The sequence below is a fragment of the Gorilla gorilla genome, chromosome 3 (genome assembly GCF_029281585.2).
Source record: "Gorilla gorilla gorilla isolate KB3781 chromosome 3, NHGRI_mGorGor1-v2.1_pri, whole genome shotgun sequence".
NCBI classification, from domain to species: Eukaryota; Metazoa; Chordata; class Mammalia; order Primates; family Hominidae; genus Gorilla; species Gorilla gorilla.
The window spans coordinates 123,178,319-123,195,213 of record NC_073227.2 but is presented as its reverse complement, the minus strand read 5'-3'; the positions used below and the strand labels follow the sequence as shown (position 1 = coordinate 123,195,213).

The following is a 16,895-nucleotide window of genomic DNA, read 5'->3' as shown; positions in this document are numbered from 1 at the left end:
TAAATAAATAAACAAGCAAACACATGATAGAATAGAGTGAGCTCTGAAGAAAGCTTTTCTTTTCTATAATTCTATAAGTGTATACTGACATACCACTTTTGCAATCATTGACTAGACAAAAGATTATGGTTACAAAGCAAATATATGATACACATAATTGTATATGCATATGTGCATAATTAAAAGCTTAATTCCATAGATCTTTGAAGTTTCTTTTGCTATTTTGGAAGCCATCTTTTTTGCCTTAGAAATTCCATGGTTACTGTAATCTGCAAATATAGTCATTAAATAATAAAATAACAAGGCAGATTCTTATTACCTCAGAAGTTTATGGAACTAGCTACTCCAAGCACTGATGAACTAGGCATGAAGAAGGAACCTGCATAATGCTTTGCGATATTGTAGTTGTGCACAGAATAAATGTGAGATTTAATAATGTTACTTTATATATTTAACTGTTTATATTTTGCCTCTAAGCTACTAAACTCAGAGATAGCATTCTGTGTGAAATAATACTATTCAGATTAAAGGCGCCCTGACTGACATCAGCAAGTTGGTGGATTAGTAGGTTCCAGCCCTCGAACCCCTGCAGAAATACCAAATACCATTTTGGGAGCCTGGGAGACCTGCTAAGAGGTTCCAGCACCCCAGTAGAATGAAAAACTCAAGAATAGACACATTGAAGAGGGTAAGAAAAACAGTTTCACTTTACCTACATCCTTCTCCTCCAAGGCAGCAGAGTTCAGTGCCAAGAGAGGCCCTTTTGGCCCATGAGTTCTCCCAGGAAGGAAAGTAAGAGTCAAGTGAGTGCCCAGCTTCCCTAGCCTTGCGTGTTGCTGCCCAAAAGGCTCACTTCTGTTTTTCCCTATCCAGAATACTGAGGGACTCTTCACAGATGAATAGTCTAGGAATATCTAGGAGAAGGGAAAAGAAGCAGAGGCTTATAGCAACCAACACATGATTCTTCAGAGCTAGATGTGGAGTCTCCTAACTGGCTTGCAGATTCCACCATAGGCTCACCCATGAGCCCTACAGGACACTTCACCTGCAGAACCCCTCAACTGACAAGCACACCCAGCACTCCATGCACCCACCCACTAGCCAGCAGCCCAACCTCCCCTGCAGATAGTGTATGCAGGCCCCAGCAGACAGCACACAGATATCAGCAACTGGCTCCTGCTGGATTGGAAGAAAGCACACAACCTTGAACACTCTGAGGCACTGCACTAGAGAAAATAAAAGGAGGTTCTCAGCACATAGTCTAGCTTTGTGAGATTGAAAGAAAGCACACAATCCGAAGACTTCCCCTCCCAAGACAGAACAAGAGGAATGGAATGGGCATATCATAGAAAAGGTCTGAGAGACCTTCAGAATCTCTAGTCAGGCTGACTGGTGAACGTCTTTCCCTTCTGAAGCTAGTCAGTAAAGACTGGAGGAAGTGACTCTTTCTTCAGATGCAAAGTTAGAAGGCAAGGCTTAAAAGAACACACACACACACATACACACACACACACCAAGAAAACATGACAACCAAAGGAATAAAAGTTCTAGCAGTTGAACACACACACACACACACACACACCAAGAAAACATGACAACCAAAGGAACAAATTAAAGTTCTAGCAGTTGACCCCAAAGAAACAGAGACCTATAAATTACCTGATAAAGAATTCAGAACACTCACTTTTGAATCTCAGTGAGCTAAATGAAATCAGGAAAACAATACATGAACAAATGAGAATTTCAACAAAGAAACCACTAAACAATCAAATTCTGGCTGGGCGCGGTGGCTCACGCCTGTAATCCCAGTGCTTTGGGAGGCCAAGGCGTGTGGATCATGAGGTTAGGAGATCGAGACCATCCTGGCTAACATGGTGAAACGCCGTCTCTACTAAAATTACAAAAAAAATTAGCCAGGAGTGGTGGTGGGTGCCTGTAGTCCCAGCTACTCAGGAGGCTGAGGCAGGAGAATGGTGTGAACCCGGGAGGTGGAGCTTGCAGTGAGCTGAGATCGTGCCACTGCACTCCAGCCTGGGTGACAGAGTGAGACTCCATATCAAAAAAAAAAAACAAATCAAATTCTGAAACTAAAGAACACAATAACTGAACTGAAAAATTCAAAAGTGAGCTTCAGTGGCAGATTCAATCAAGCAGAAGGAAGAATCAATGAACTTGAAGACAGATCATTTGATATTATCCAGTCAAAGGAACAAAAAGGAAAAATAATGAAGTAAGCCTACAGGACTCTAAACCAATATGCACATTACAGAAGTGGTAGAGCAAGCAGAGAAAGAGAAAGGAGGCAGATTGCTTATTTAAAGAAATAATAGCAGAAAACTGCCCAAATCTGGGGAGGAAAATGAACATCCAGATCCACAATTCCCAAAGAATTCCATGTAGATTGAACATAAAGATGTCTTCACTGATCTTTTTGTGGTTCATAAGCATGATGATTGGGTTTTCATACCATTGTGTAAGATGTGCCTTTCTCAGACCTTGCTAAAACACTGGCACATTACCTGTCTGATATGAAAATTTTTTCACTGAGACACATTATGATCAAATTTTCAAAAGTTAATGACAAAGAATTTGAAAGCAGCAGAGGAAAGCAACTTGTCATGTACAAGGGAGCTCCTATAAGACTTCCAGCGGGTTTTTCAGCAAACCTTGCAAGCCAGAAGAGAATGGGATGATATACTCAAAATACTGAAAGAAAAGAAAACCCTCCCAACTAAGAATAATTTACCCACAAAGCTGTCATTCAGAAAAGGAAAGATGAAGACTTTTCCACAAAAACAAAAGCTGAGGGAGTTCATCACCACTAGACCTGCCTCACAAGAAATGCTAAAACTGAAACTAAAGTTGAAGTACTTCAAGTGGAAACTAAAGGATGCTAATTAGCAACATGAAAACGTGAAAGTATGAAACTCCCTGGTAAAGGGAAGTATAGAGTTACATTCAGAATACTGTAATGTAATGGTGGTACATAAAATCATTTTTAACTCTTTGAGTTAAAAGTATTAAAAATAACTATAGCTACAGTAATTTGTTAATTGATGCACAATATAAAAATGTAAATTTTGACATCAATAACAATGTGGGAGAGGATAGATGAGTTAAAGTGTCGAGTTTTTGTATGAGATCTAAGTTGTTATCATAAATGATTAGAATGTATCCCCAAACTAATTGTATTATATACAATATATACAGCTTTACATGTCAATCATACCTAAAGTAGTTATTTTTTTAAATTAACATGCTCTTTCCAGAACCATTACTTTATAGTGAGTAACTTGGAAGCTTTTACTACATTATTAATGGATATCAATAGAATATTTTTTGAAGTCGAAAATGAACTCACCTTGTGTCGTTTCTGAACATCTTCATTTGATACTCCTAGAGATGCCAAACCTATTTCTTGTGAAAACTGAGCAAGGAAATACCAGGATCCACAAGTAGTGGAACATGTCCCAAGAGTTCATCACACGTGTCTCTGACAAGAAAAACATCACAAAGAACCGTTATACAAGAAGCCTTAAACTACCACTGGTGGTAGAACAAAACTTAAAATCCTAAATATAACCTTGTTACTATAATAAAAATACTTTTAAGTCTGAATTTCAGATTCATCTTATCAGCATTTTGAGCTGTATGATAACACACTATTTTAATAAAATAGCCACTACTATTTTCAAGTGCTTACTATATGCCAAATCATGGTGTTTTATTTGTACATTATGTATTTTAATTCTCAAGACAACCTTAAAGAATTAAAGTAACTTATTAGTGCAAGATCCTATAGAGCAGACCACTGCCTGTTTTTATAAATAAATTTTTATTGGAATATGGATACACTAACAAAAGAGATTAAAGGCATTCAATAATAACTTGGTAATGGCTGATCTTTTAAGAAGATACAGGCCGGGCGCGGTGGCTCATGCCTGTAACCCCAGCACTTTGGGAGGCCGAGGCAGGTGGATCACGAGGTCAGGAGTTCGAGATCAGCCTGGCCAACATGGTGAAACCCTGTCTCTACTAAATACAAAAAATTAGCCAGGCGTGGTGGTGCACGCCTGTAATCCTAGCTACTCAGGAGGCTGAAGCAGAAGAATTGCTTGAACCCGGGAGGCAGAGGTTGTAATAAGCTGAGATCACAGCACTGCACTCCAGCCTAGGCAAGGGAGTGATACTCCATCACACACACACACAAAATAAAATTGAATTTAAAAATATATATATATGTTACAGAAATCTGGAAATAAACAATTTAAGAACATAAATAAAACTAAATGCAGTAGACGCATTTCCTGGTTCCTCTGTGTCATGTTAACTTTAAAAAGAAACAACATATTCAACATGTTATGGCTATTAGCATCTTTTCAGCCACATTTCCTTTTGTTCTCATAATTTTTATGCATATTGTTTTTTCCTATTTTTGATTCACTATGTTTGACACATGATTTCTTTATATTAGAAACTTTAAATTCCACTCAATTTCTAATGTGAAATTTTCTTAGGTATTAGCAAACCTATTCAAAGTAATTTTATTTGCTACCATAGTATAGTCCTTTATTATTTTATGTTTGGGCCACAGCAACAGTCTACCAGATATGTGACCTCTAGCCTCCAACTTTAAAATATTCTATACAAAGCTTTAAGAATAGTTTTTCTAAATGAAGTTTTTTCAAAGACTTTTTAAAGAATAGCTTTAAATTTACAGAAGAACAGGGCAGAAAATACAGATTCCCATATGTCACCCTCTAACCCAACACACACCATTTCTCCTATTAATATCCTGCATTAGTGTGGTACATTTGTCACAACTGATGAACCAGTACTGCTAGATTATTAACTAAAATCCATAGTTAACATTAGGGGTCACTCTGTGCTGTATAGTTCTATCAATTTTGACAACTGCATAGTGTCATGTATCCACCATAATAGTAGCATACATAATCATTTTATTACCCTATAAATGCCCTATGCTCCACCTATTTACCCCTACCTACCTTATACCCCTGGGTAACCAATTATCTTTTGTCTCTGTAGTTTTGCCTTCTAAATAAAATTTTTCCTGATATTTAAAACCTCAATCTCTGGAGTAGGGCCATATGTGTGAATGAAAAAAGCAAATTGTAGAAAGTATGTATAGTATCCTATTTATAAATTTTTAAAATTACATGTATTTGATTATACATAGAACATTTCTGGAAGGATACCTAGAAAAATGATAACTTCTGAGGAAAGGAGGAGAGACAGTAGATGAGGCCTTTTACTTTCTAGTATCCTATTTTGTTTGAATTTCTTTCCATATATGAATATTATGATTTTAAATATTTTAATTGTCAACCTAAAAATATCTCTGGATAAAAAGGTTTTTTTTCAAAGCATGAAAGCACTAGAAAGCACAAAGGAAAAGTTCTAGAGATTTTAACTGCACAAAAATATTAAAATTCTGTATCTCAAAAGCGTCATAAGATCCAATCCACCTATTTATCTATGATGTTCTTTATTTTTTAATTTTTTATTTATTATTATTTTTGAGACAGTCTTGCTCTGTTGCACAGACGGGAGTGCAGTGGCGCAATCTCAGCTCACTGCAGCCTCTACCTCCCAGTTTCAAGAAATTTTTGGTGCCTCAGCCTTCCGAGTAGCTGGGATCACAGGCTTGCGCCACCATGCCTGGCTAATTTTTGTATTTTTAGTAGAGACAGAGTTTTGCCATGTTAGCGAGGCTGGTCTTGAACTCCTGGCCTTAAGTGATTTGTCTGCCTAGGCCTTTCACAATGCTGGGAGTACAGGCATGAGCCACCATGCCCAGCTATGATCCTTATTTTAGCTCATATTTTTCCACACCTAATAATCTCACATGGCTTTATGGTTTCTTGTTCACTCTTCACATATTACCAACCTCACCGCAACCCTGCATCTTTGTGGCTCCTATTTTAGGATGGGTTTCATTTTAAAATGGCAACGCTTTCATCAGTCCCAATCTACCTACTCTGCATTGTTTTGGTAGTAAATATTACCTTCCAAAATTGCTTATTATTTAGTTAATTTGTATCTTTTTGTCTCTGTCCCCCTTGCTATGTCCCACATGAACAAAATTATTTACCTATCTTGTTGACTGATGAATCCTTAGTACCTGACCCTTGGTAGGTGTTCAGTAAAAAACTGCTGAATGAACTGGGCACAATGGCTCATGCTTGTAATCACAGCACTTTAGGAGACCAAGGCAGGATGATTGCTTGAGGCCAGGTGTTTGAAGCAGCCTGGGAAACGTTGCAAGACCTCGTCTCTATAAACAATATTCTAAAAATTAGGTGGGTGTGGTGGCACACACCTGTAATCCCAGCTAGCAAGAAGGCTGAGGCAGGAGGATTGCTTGAGCCCAAGAGTTCAAGGCTGCATGAAGTGAACTATGATTGCTCCAGCTTGGGCAACAGAGTGAGACCCTGTATCTTTACAAATTGTGTTGAATGAATAATTGAGTTATTAAAAGTATTGGTATATCCTATTATTCTACTTCTGTTGGTACATGTTGTAGAATTTGTTGTGTTTGATAGTGATCATACTCCTCAGGTGTCTAGATATTTTGGTTCACAAGCCATGTTCTCCTAGTGTTATCTACTACCCTTCTAATAATGGATAGAAAGGTAGAGCAAAATGGCAGACCCTCGTTTTTATCCCTTCCCGCAAGTTTAAGGAGCAGAAAGCAAGAGCTGTAGGCAACCACAGAACTGATGCTCTCTCTTTGCTACTGTTTCTCTAGTAAGGATCTGTGTTGAAATCCACAATCCAGCAGCAGAAGGCTGTTATAATTTATCAAAATTCTGGCAGCAGGGAAGGAGTGGAGGGGTGAATGCCCCAATATTCTATAGTATCTGGCCAGCCCCACTTTTTCATTGGCAACTCACTTCAACAGACCCTTTATCTAATCCTACAGGAAGCCTGATCTGTTGCTGGTGATTTCTGTAGCAATCAGTAGTTTGGCACTGATTGTCCCAAAGCAAAGTGGGGCATGGCAAAACAGTATTTCAGAACTTACTCCTAACACTAACTATGGTTTCCTCTTAAGTTTTTGATCTTATTCCTCAAGCTTTTGCTTCCTTCTTGTTTCTGTTGTACTCAGGGTTGATTTGGAGGGAGGAAGACAACAGCCTTTACTAGTTTTTCATTTTTTCAGGAACCATATGTAAGAAACTCACTTTAAATATAAAGACATAGATAGGTGAAAAGTAAGTAACTAAAGAAAGATCTGCCATGCTAAAACTAATAAAAAGAAAGCTGGAGTTGCTATATTGTCAGACAAAGCAGATTTCAGAAAAAGGAAAACTGTCAGGGATAGAGAGAAGCATTACATAAGTATAAAGAGGTAAATTCTCCAAAAAGATAAAACAATCTTTAACATATATGCACCTAACAGCATTAAAATGTGTAAGGCAAAAACTGATAGAACCACGAAGAGAAATAGACAAATCCAGTATCACAGACTTCAATATCTCTCTTTCAATAATTCATCCAACAGGCAGAAAATCAGTAAAAATTGAACTGTAGTATCATTAATCTACTGGATCTAGTTGACATTTATAGAATACTTCATGTAAGAACATCAGAATATACATTATCCTTAAAAAATATACATATTTGTCAATATAAAAATAACCTTTGTTTGCAAAAAAACATCTAAACGAAATTAATAGATACACAACAAATTTAGAAAAATATTTGCAAGGAGGTTTAATCAGGGAACTCAGAAATTCACATCAAGGGAACAAGCAATTCAACAGAAGAATGGATGGGCAAATAATATGAATTCAGAGAATAATAAATCCAAATATGAAAAGAGGCTCAGAATCAGGAGAAATCAGGAAAATGCAAATTAAAATAATAAGATGCCAGTTAGTCTAACAGACTGACAATTTTTTTTTAATTCAACTAACATTTACTGAGTGCCTAATATGGACAGACACTGAGCTAAGCACACCTCTAATTTAGTGTTCAGAAAGTACTTTGAAGTGGATCTTATCCCTTTTATTCAGTTGATGAAAGTGAGGATCATAAAACTCACAGTAGGGGAAATTGAATTCACTCTATAGGAGCTATTTTTCTTTCCTTTTTGAATAGATAGTTCATTCAGATACTGTATGTGTAGAGAGAGACAGATGTTTTGAGTTTCAGTCCCCCGTGATCTCCTGTTCACCAATTTCTCATAACACCACCACCTATCCCATTAATACTTTTATTACTTTTTTGGGTACCTTCCCAGATATTTTACAGAAAAATACAAATTTATATTATTCTCCATTTTAAAAATAAAGATAACAATATATACACGGTCCTACATATATTAGTTTACAATATATCTTAGAATTATTTATGTAACTCCATAATGAGATTCCTTATCTTTTAATGGCTGCTTAGTATTCCACTACATGAATGCCAGAACTTATTTTACTAGCCCTTATGATGGACATGGGCATTGTTTTCAGTCTTTGGCTTTTAAAAACATTATCATTGAATAATAATGTACATAATTTTGTCTCACATGTTCAAGGTATCTGCTGGATAAATTCACAGAAAAGAGATTGCTAAGTTAAAGATGTGTGTGTTTGTGTGTAATTTTGACAGATATTGCCAAATTTCTCTCCATAGGTGCTGTATAAACAGATGAGAGTGCCCCCACAGCATTGTTATTAGAGTATGTTATTCAAACTGTTGGATTTGGGACTAATAAGCAGAAATCTTTAATCTCAGTAAAATTTTACTATGCATTTCTCTTGTCACAAGTGAGGTGAAACATCTTTTCAGACTGGGAAAAATGTTAAATGACCAATAGCAACTATGGCTGGTGAGGGGTCCAAGTAAAAGGATATTGTTATAGATAGCTGGCATAAATGTGAAATTTTTCAACTTATTCGTAAAACAGTCTGACAACCTGTATTGAAATTTTTTAAGCTACGGATATCTTTTGTCCTTGCTATACCATTCTTGGGAATCTGTTCTATAGAAATAAAATATATAAGGTTCTATTCACAAAAATATTCATAGTGGAAAAAAGGGTAACAAAATGAAAGCTAATCAGTAGGAAAACAGCAGAATGAATTACAACTCCTGCATCCTATAAAATATTATACACCTATCAAAAGGAATGAATTCAAGTTGTATGAGTTGTCATTTCCAGATATTGCTAAATGAGAAAAAGATGGAGAAAAGTGCAGGATCTCAATCTGTAAAACAAAATACATCAATACCTATAGAGATGTTTACATATTTGTGTGTGCACATACAGATATTTATATTTGTAGATGTATATATATACATGAACATATATATACGAGGGAATGTGAAAAACACATATTACTTAGGATTCTAGGTTTGCTTGCTCTCAGGTCAAAATAGTAATGACATAAGATGTAAATTTCTTTTTCTCTCATAGTCCAAGGATAATCAGTTCAGGACTGATAGAGCAGCTCTGGATATTAGGTACTCAAGCTACTTTTAGCTTTTTAATCTGATCTACTCAATATGTGAATATGTGGCTTCTATTTCATGGCCTAAGATGGTAGTTCCAGCTCCTGCCATGATACATTTGAGAACAGGAAATAGTAAAAGAGTATACCTCTTCTTTCTAAGGGCATATCATGGAAGTTGGAGCCACCATTTCCACTTACGACCCATGGGCCAAAACCTAGTTACATGGCCAAACTTTCAAGAGAGTTAGGAAATTATAGTCACTATCCATGTAGCAATGTACCCAGCTAACATATGGGGGTTCTGCCGGGCACGGTGGCTCACGCCTGTAATCCCAGCACTTTGGGAGGCTGAGGTGGGTGGATCACCTGAGGGTCAGGAGTTGGAGACCAGCCTGACCAATACGGTGAAACCCCGTCTCTACTAAAAATACAAAAAAATTAGCCAGGTGTGGTGGCGTGCACCTGTAGTCCCAGCTACTTGGGAGGCTGAGACAGGAGAATTGCTTGAACCCAGGCAGCGGAGGTTGCAGTGAGCTGAGATCACACCATTGCACTCCAGCCTGGGCGACAGAGCAAGACTCCGTCTCAAAAAAAAACAAAAGACAAAACAAAACAAAACAAAATATGGGGGTTCTAATATTAAAGGAAGAAGAGGAGAAAGGACATTGGGAAATAATTGTATTCTCTGCCACAACAGAGTAAATTAATAGGTGAGCTAGGTAATGGAAAAGGGACTCTGTTTCCTACAAGTTATCTACTTCTACATTACACATGCATTCCAAAACAGTGGCTTAAAACAACATGATTTATTATCTCTCACAACACTGTGATTTGGCCAGAAAGTTCTGTTAGTCTCCCCTGTGTTCACTCCTGTGGCTGCCTTTACACTGTCTTTCACTCCCAGATTTATAACATAGTGGTCTCAGTGCAGTGTTCCAAACGGTGAAAAAAGAAGCTGTGAAGCTTCTCTAGACCTAGTCTAAGAAGTTGTACAAAGTCACATCTATTTGCATTCTGTGGTCAAAGCAAGTCACAAAGATAGCTAGATTCAAGGGGTAAGGAAATAAAGCCTTTGATGGGAAAAGTGGCAAAAGCACATTGCAAAGATGCATGAACAAAGTAGGCATGATTTATTGAGGGCAAATATTGTAACAATCTCACAAATTACACATTTTATGTATTTTTAAATTTTTATTTCAATAGTTTGTGGGGAACAGGTGGGTTTTGGTTACATGGATAAGTTATTTAATGATGATTTCTGAGATTCTGGTGCACCTGTCACCTGAGCAATGTACACTGTAGCCAATGCGTAGTCTTTTATCCCTCACCCCCCTCTCACCCTCCCCCAACAAAGTTCCCAAGTCCACTGTATCATTCTTAAGCCTTTGCATCTTCATAGCTTAGCTCCCACTTATAAGTGAGAACATAATGATGTTTGGTTTTCCATTCCTGAGTTACTTCACTTAGAATAATGGTCTCCAACTCCATCCAAGTTGCTGTGAATGCCATTATTTCATTTCTTTTTATGGCTGAGTAGTACTCCGCGGTATAAAAGCCATATATTTATATTTAATATATGTGTATAAATTTTCATATTTGTTCACAAAGAAATATAAGTAAAATTGGTTAAATTTGTGGTAGGTAGATACAAGTCTGACCGAGTCACTCTTCTGCTCTTTATTGCCACACAGATTAAAGTCCAAGTTCCTTAGCCTATACTATTTCCACTATATTACACTACCTCCCAGAGAACATGGCATAAAAACCAGGAAGAAAGAGAAATTCCTTCTGGCTGAAATGGTTGGGAAAGGCTTCATGTAAGGTGTGGGATCTGAACTGGAAGAAATATTTGAATTGATGGAGAGGGGCAAGGCGGTAAACCCTAAATCATAATCTTTTAAGGACCACCCTTTTAAAAAATTGAAATATAGCATATATGCAAAAATGAGTGATTTATCACAAAGTGTGTCCCTGTATCCAGCACCCAGGAAATAGAAACCTTCTTATGAGAGCTCCCAGTAACTATCCTGTCACTGTTCCCCAAATGTAACCACTCTTCTAATTTCTAACCATACATCATTTTTGCCTAGTTTTGAGTCTTACATGAATGAAATTATGTAATGTATATTTTCACCATTATATTTCTGAAAATGATCTGTGGTGTTTATCGTTTGTTCATATTCACTTCTATATTCTATTAAATGGATAAAATATATTTATCCATTTTATTGTTGATATTTCAGTGGGCTGTTTACACTTTAAAGCTATTAACCAATTATGGTGCATTCTTCTGTATGTCTCTTCACATGCAAGTGAAGACATTTCTGTTGAGTATATACTTAGGATTAAAGTTGCTTAGTCATTGATGTATTTTCAAATTTTGTAAAGAATGACAGTTTTCCAAGTTTATGGAAACTTTACCCAATCCCTGTCCCCCGTCCCCCGTCACTGCTCCACAACAGTGTGTCAAAGTTTCACTTTCTCCACACTGTGGTCAACACGTAGTATTGTCAATCTTTTTAATTTGGTCATTCTGATGCGAATGTAGTGGTATCTCATTTTGACATTAACCTTTTACTTGATGACCATTGAAGTTGAGCACCATTTTATGGTACTTAACATTTGGAGATGTTTTTGTTTTTGACAAAAATGGCCTTCAGAGACATTTTGGAGATCTTTTCTGTAGTGCCTGTTAAAGTCACTTGCCCATATTTCTGTTGGGTTGTCATTCTTTTTCCTACTGATTTTTAGGAATCATTTATATATTCTGGATATGAGTTCTTGGTCAAATATATGTGTGGCCAGTATCTTTTCTTACATTGTGGTTAGTCTTTTTGTAATGGTGCCTTGATAAACAGAATTATTAATGTAATACATTTTACCAGTATTTTTCTTTTTCTTTTTTTTTTTTTTGAGACAGGGGTCTCACTCTGTCACCCAAGTTGCAGTGTAGTGGCACAACCAGGGCTCACTGCAGCCTCAACCTCCTGGGCTCAGGCGATCCTCCTACCTTAGCCTCCCAAGTAGCTGGGACTACAGGTGTGTGCCACCACACCCAGCTAGTTTTTTTTTGTAGAAATGGGGTTTTGCCATGTTGTCCCGGCTAGTCTCAAACTCCTGGGCTCAAGCCATCCTCTTGCCTCAGCTTCTCAAAGTGCTGGGATTACATGCATGAGCCACCATGCCAAGCCTTCTTAAATTATTTTTAATCTGTCCTCTATTTCTTCTTAAGACTCTAAAGATATGGTAATTTGCAACAGAAGTTATTACAGGAAATGGACCCTTAAGTAAGATTTTGAGATTGGGTTGGATACACACACACACACACACACACACACACACACAGGCACACATAAAATCAATCAGAGGAATAACCTCGTTCCTATAAGGAAAGAGACTACAGACTACAGGTAATCCATGGCTTACAATATTTAGTTTACTTTTTTTTGAGACAAGGTCTCACTCTATTGCCCAGAATGGAGTGCAGTGGTGCGACCATAGCTCACTGCAGCCTCAACCTCCTAGGCTCAAGCAATCCTCCTGCCTCAGCCTCCTAAATAGCTGGGACTATAGGCGTGCACTACCATACCCAGCCATTATTTATTTATTTTTTATTCATTTATGAGATGGAGTTTCGCTCTTGTCACCCAGGCTTGAGTGCAATGGTGTGATCTCGGCTCACTGCATCCTCCGCCTCCCAGGTTCATGCGATTCTCCTGTCTCAGCCTCCCCAGTAACTGGGATAACAGGCACCCACCACCACGCCCAGCTAATTTTTGTATTTTTAGTAGAGACAGAGTTTCACCACGTTGTCGAGGCTGGTCTTGAACTCCTGACCTCAGGTGACCCACCCACCTCGGCCTCCCAAAGTGCTAGGATTACAGGTGTGAGCCACCATGCCCGGCCTATTTTTATTTTTTTGTAGAGACAGAGTCTCACTATATTGCCCAGGCTGGTCTTGAACTCCTGAGCTCCAATGATCCTCCTGCCTTTGCCTCCCAAAGTGCTGGGATTACAGGAAGGAGTCACTGCGCCCAGCCAGTTTGCAGTTGTATTATGATTACCAGTAACAACATGAAATCAAGTGAAGCAGGTGAGGAGTGTATCACCATGATAACCATAGTAATTATAAAGATTATAGATCCATCTGGCTTTTCTTATGGTCCGAAACAGAAAGTACTTAACCCGTTTATGCCAGAGGTTGCAATTTTTTGAATTTTTGCATGAGTGAAAAATCAGACCTTGGCGATGACCTTGAGCAGTAGGCTATAAATAATTCCCTCATGCTTAGCGTTCCAATAATGGAACGCTAGGCATACGTGGGTTAAGGGGCATGGTGGCTAATACCTGTAGTCCCCTATTTGGGAGGCTACGGTGGGAGGATCTCTTGAAGCCAGGAGTTTGAGGCCAGCCTGGGCAACACTGCAAGACCCCATCTCTAAAAAAAATTTTTTTTAATTAGCTGCGCATGGTGGCACACACCTGTTATCCCAGCAACTCAGGAGGCTGAGGCAGGAGGGTTGTCTAAGCCCAGGAGTTTGAGGCTGCCGTAAGCTATGATCATGCCACTGCACTCCAGCCTGGGTGATAGAGTGGGACCCTATCTCTAACGAAAAGAAAAGAAAAGAAAAATACATAAGAAAAAGAAAAACATAAAAACTACAATTAAGACTGTATGTGGTGACCAGGTGCGGTGGCTCACACCTGTAATCCCAGCACTTTGGGAGGCTGAGGTGGGTAGATCACTTGAGGCCAGGAGTTCAAGACCAGCCTGGCTAACATGGTAAAACCCCATCTCTATGAAAAAATACAAAAATTAGCTGGGTGTGGTGGCGTACACCTGTAGTCCTAGCTACTTGGGAGGCTGAGGCATGAGAATCACTTGAACCCGGGAGGTGGAGGTTGCAGTGAGCCTTGATCGCACAATTGCACTCCAGCCTGGGCGACACAGTGAGACACTATCATAAACAACAACAAAAAGAAAATGACTGTATGTGGAGCATGAGAACTCTATTACAGGTCTGAAGGAGTTGATTATCTTCTGTAATCACTGGGCAGATATGGTAGATTTGTAGTATCAATTACATGCTTAATTCTTCCCCTTTCCTATTCTAATGCTGGAACATTGGTGGGGAGAGGAGTCCTAAGACATACGATAGGGACATTTGAGCAGAGAAAAATGAAGCTGAAAACTCTGAACATCAATCTTCCCCTAAATCTCTTTCTGAGGAAACCAGCCTCCTATGCATAGAGGCTTTCAGTGATTGCACTTGGGCAAGCTCCTTCACAAGCTGATACATGCTGTCCTCAGAATTTACCAGCTGGGGCTAGGCATGGTAGCTCATGCCTGTAATCCCAGCCCTTTGGGAGGCTGAGGTGGGAGGACTGCTTGAGCCCAGGAGTTCAAGACTAGCCTAGGCAACACAGCAAAGCTCTGTCTCTAAAAAAAAAAAAAAAAAATTTAATTAGCCACACATGGTGGTTTGCGCCTGTAGTCCCAGCTGCTCAGAAGGTTGAGGTGGGAGGATCACTTGAGCCCAGGAGTTCAAAGTTGCAATGAGCCATGATCACACCACTGCACTCCAGTCTGAACAAAGCAAGACCCTCCCTGTCTCCAAAAATAATAAAATAAAGAATTTACCCTTACTACCTATTAGTGCCTCCAGTTATATCCCAACATAGCCTAGTCAGAGAATTGAGGCCTTCTCTGGAGAGAGAAAGCCTATGTAGGAGAACTAAAGGCCTTGCCATTTTAATCAGCGGAAACTTGGACAGCATATATGAGAATACATTTAAGGTTAGATCATGGCAAATTTATTGGCATGGGTGCACTCACCTAAGAATCAGGAGTTAATATTTTGGCATTAATAATTTGGTAGGATGAGGCTCAAATTCAGTAATAGCCTATAAATAAGATGGCCAAAATGCCAGAAATTCCTGGGCATATTGTAGAGGAGAAAACACAAAGGCTCCTTAGCCATTGTTAGTTTTCACCATGTCATTAAGGAATGCAATGATGATGGGAGCACCACTATTTCCAAGGAGCTCTGAAGTGGCTGTCTTTGTTTGCGAGAGATGATGGTGGTAAACACTGTAGTGGAACTGAGTTAGCTGATCTTAGTGGGAACATTAGAATCCTAAGGCAGTAGAGGCCACATAATGGCATATAAATATCAGAGACAAGACAGACACAGTGGCTCACGTCTGTAATCACAGCACTTTGGGAGGCTAACGCAGGCAGATCACTTTAGGCCAGGAGTTCGAGACCAGCCTGGCCAACATGGTGAAACCCCATCTCTAGTGAAAATACAAAAATTAGCTGGGTGTGATGGTGCATGCCTGTGGTCTCAGCTACTCAGGAGGCTGAGCCAAGAGAATGGCTTGAGCCTGGGAAGTGGAGGTTGCAGTGAGCCGAGATCACACCACTGCACTCAGCCTGGGCAACAGAGCAAGACTCTGTCTCAAAAAACATAAAAATATAAATAAATAAATATCAGAGACAAAGTAGGCACAATTACCAAAATAAGTCAAAGGAGAGAACGTTAACCAGAGTAGTTTAACCCACAGGGAAAAGTGATAATGGCTAAATGATCATGAGGTCCCTGGAAATATAATAAAGTAACCTACCAAGGTGCTGCTTGACATATAGGTGGAAAAATTCTTGTGGTTTTGTAATAAAATTTGAAGCATCTCATCTAGCTCCCAGACTTGGTACTCCTTCACTGATGGAAAGAGACTGGATCCTTTGACGAAAGGGGCAATGCAATCACAGCTGTATACAACGAATTGTTCCCTAATCCAGTGGGGTTCCCAAACTTGTCTGTACATTAGAACACCTTAGGATTCTAAAGCCCAGGCCACAACCCAAACTAATTAAATAGTAATCTCGGGGAAGACCCAGGCATCAGTATTTTTTCAAGTTCCCCAGATACTTCCAGTGAGCAGACATGCTGGGGGAATCATTGCCCTAAGCCTTTTCCGTAGGGACCAGTGACCATTCACTAGAGAAAGGAAAATATCCAAAATTCTTTGTTTTGTTTTTGAGACAAGGTCTTGCTCTCTTGTCACCCAGGCTGGAGTGCAGTGGCATAATCTCAGCTCACTGCAACCTCTACCTCCCGAATAGCTGGGACTACAGGCGTGCACCATCACTCCCAGCTAATTTCTGTGTTTTTGGTAGAGATGGGGTTTCGTCATATTGGCCAGGCTGGGTAGAATTCTTTTTTTTTTTTTTTTTTTTTTTTTTTTTTTGAGATGGAGTCTTGCTCTGTCGCCCAGGCTGGAGTGCAGTAGCGCGATCTCGGCTCACTGCAAGCCCCGCCTCCCAGGTTCACGCCATTCTCCTGCCTCAGCCTCCCAAGTAGCTGGGACTACAGGCGCCCGCCACCATGCCTAGCTAATTTTTTTTGTATTTTTAGT

At 39.1% G+C, this 16,895-nt stretch overlaps 1 protein-coding gene and 1 non-coding gene across 2 annotated transcripts in view; both read left to right on the top strand.

The window, feature by feature from the left end:
* The window catches only part of UBE2D3 (ubiquitin conjugating enzyme E2 D3), a 73,215-nt gene that overhangs the window by 7,338 nt on the left and 48,982 nt on the right, over positions 1-16,895 (top strand). The gene's annotated exons all lie outside the window — the stretch shown is intronic.
* Positions 2,426-2,529, top strand: LOC115934492 (small nucleolar RNA U13). Its single transcript, XR_004070283.1, has one exon. It is a non-coding gene; the product is annotated as a small nucleolar RNA U13 (small nucleolar RNA).